The sequence below is a fragment of the Amphimedon queenslandica genome, unplaced genomic scaffold (assembly GCF_000090795.2).
Source record: "Amphimedon queenslandica unplaced genomic scaffold, v1.1 AMPQUscaffold_13505, whole genome shotgun sequence".
NCBI classification, from domain to species: domain Eukaryota; kingdom Metazoa; phylum Porifera; class Demospongiae; order Haplosclerida; family Niphatidae; genus Amphimedon; species Amphimedon queenslandica.
Genome location: NW_003546259.1, coordinates 42,098 through 44,791, shown reverse-complemented (window position 1 = coordinate 44,791; position 2,694 = coordinate 42,098).

The window sequence follows — 2,694 nt, the reverse complement described above, 5'->3', positions numbered from 1 at the left end:
AGTGATAAACATATGTCCCAGGTATGAGTCTTTTGTATTTACTACTGGTATCATGATGTCCTTCAATGGCAGTTGGCGTAAGAACACTAGGCAAACCACTTGATGACATCTGGTCTCTGAACTTTGTGTGAATAACAGGAATTTCTCGTATTGCCAGATGAAATACATCCACAAGACAAAATGACCGAGTAAAATTGAGTAATCAAATTTACATTAGACTAAATAAATGTAATATAAAATGGCTTCATCATAAACAAAGCCATCCCAAAATCTACAAGGAAGATAACAGATTGGGCTGTCAAGACATGGAAAGACTGGGCAGAGAGCAGAAAGATTATTGACACACAGACTGTCCACCTCTGCTAGCAGGCCCACTGAGAGGGGGGGGAGCAGGGGATAAATCCCCTGGGCCCCTCACTTCAGGGGGCCCCATAATAATATACATTATAATTAAAGTATAAGTCATCTTTTAATACATGATTAAACATGTGCTTTTCTGGTTTTTATATTAGCAAAATAATGTATGATATAATCAAAATTTAGCTGTTTTGCAAGTTTGCTTTCAATTGCTAGTGTTCCTAAGTCAGTCAATCATTTTTCAGTCATATTTGAGCATTGGTTGTTTTTGTCATTTAATTTGTAATTATATTCATTATTGCAAGGGCCCCTAATTTTAATCTTCCCCTGGGCCCCATGTCTTCTCTCAGCGGGCCTGTCTGCTAGATGGCATAAATAATGAGGAATTGTGACGTTGGCTGTCCCATTTCACTTGTATGGTTGAAGCAAGGAACCAAGAAGGACTACATGTATATTCTGCAGACATGGGGTAATATGTAATAGTAATAGTAATAGTAATAATAATGATTACAAAAATTGGTGTAATTTTAATATAGCAGTAATTGAAAAAACTGAAATCCATTGTAATAGTAATAGCAATATGAAATAGACACTCAGTAATAGTAACTGTAATAGAAATTACAATATAATTGGGGCGAGCCTGAGCTCGCCTCACTGAGGCGAGAAAGCGTTTGTTTGTTTGTACGGGCAGACCGTCTAACTATTATTAAAGTTAAATAGCCTAATTTTCATTGAAAGTGGGTGTGGTCACAATGATAAAATGGCAGCTATAAGCAAGTCTGAACTTACTTTACAGGAAACGGTCAGCTAGATAAGGCTAAACTGCTGTCTGAAACTTCTCTAGCAACAATAAAAGTTGGGAGAGCAGATACACAGCCTTTTCCTTGGTATAAAGGATTTTGCTCAGGTGAATGCAAGTGACAAAGCTGCATGTACTGTACTGCTAGCTGCATGCATCATGAGATCTACTCTAGGTGATGTTTCTTCTCTAGGAGCAAGCCTAGGTTAACAAAGCAGTTATGCAATATTCAAACATGACTTTTTTAGTGACTGCTTCTAACTATAAGCAAGATAACTTTAATTTAAGCAAGATGACTACAAGATACTGAATTTAGACATGTGCAATTGCTTTGCTAGCTCAGACATGTATATCATACAGCACATAATCTATAGCTTGCTTAGGCTGCCCCTTTAATGTTGTACATTCGTCTAGTATGTATGGATTACATGCATGCTGCACTTGACAGTTGGTAGAAATTAATAAGTGTCAATTTGTCAGTGCCACTGTCAGGCGGAGCATCTGATTCTATTGAAGTGACTTAGTCATGTGTAGGAGCACGTTTTTATATCAAAAGGTTTTATTTATGTACATGTCCATTCACGTAAAAGTAATAGTAATATAATCCAATTAAGACAATAAAGTAATAGTAATAGTAATAGAAAACGAATGTCAAGTGATAGTAATAATTATAATAGAATTACTTTAGTTTAGTCAAGTAATGTAAAAGTAATGTAAAAGTAATATAATATCAAAAATTTTCTGGTAATAGTAATTGTAATAGATTACATTTTAATGTATTTGACCCCATGTCTGATATCCTGGTGGAACACTTTAAGGTACTTTTGGATGAAATTTTAATATTTTTTTAATGCTGCCATTTTATAGTAAAGAAAAAGTTGTACAACTTTTGCTATTTTTAAATTTTTACTATGCACTGTTTAGAAGTTATAGATCATTTAACATTAAATATTAAAGGAGCACGGACACGGAAGTCATTCATTGATATGGCTTTACATGTACAAACTAGTATACGGTTACAAATTTTACTTGTCATTATGACAATTGTTATTGTTCACGTGAGTGGGGCTACAAGTCTTATGTAAACACATTTGTTATATTTAATGGCTTCTGTTGCTGCTGCATCTACAAATGTAAAGTATAATTTATTTTTATCAATTTTACTGGTCCTTTATTAAAAAAACAATTAAGTGCCATTGTCAGACTGCCTGTGCTCGAGGGAAAGGTCCAGGATTATGCCCATGCAAGGCAGCTGGTGTACTGTGTACAGATTATTGCTCACGTGGTGCAAAGAAAGCTTGTGAAAATAAAGTAAGAGAGCCTCAAGTTATCTCATTTTCAGCATTTCAAAGAGTGCTAATCAGGAGGCAAGTACTAGAGTTGAAACAGTGTCATCATCATCAACATCAAACCCATCACAACAAATACCAGAGCTAAGTCTTGAAGATGAGACTCGACAGTTAGAGGTATAAAAAAATATATATATAGTTGTAGAATAGATCTATATCAATTATGATAGGTGTAGTTACATCATTAAT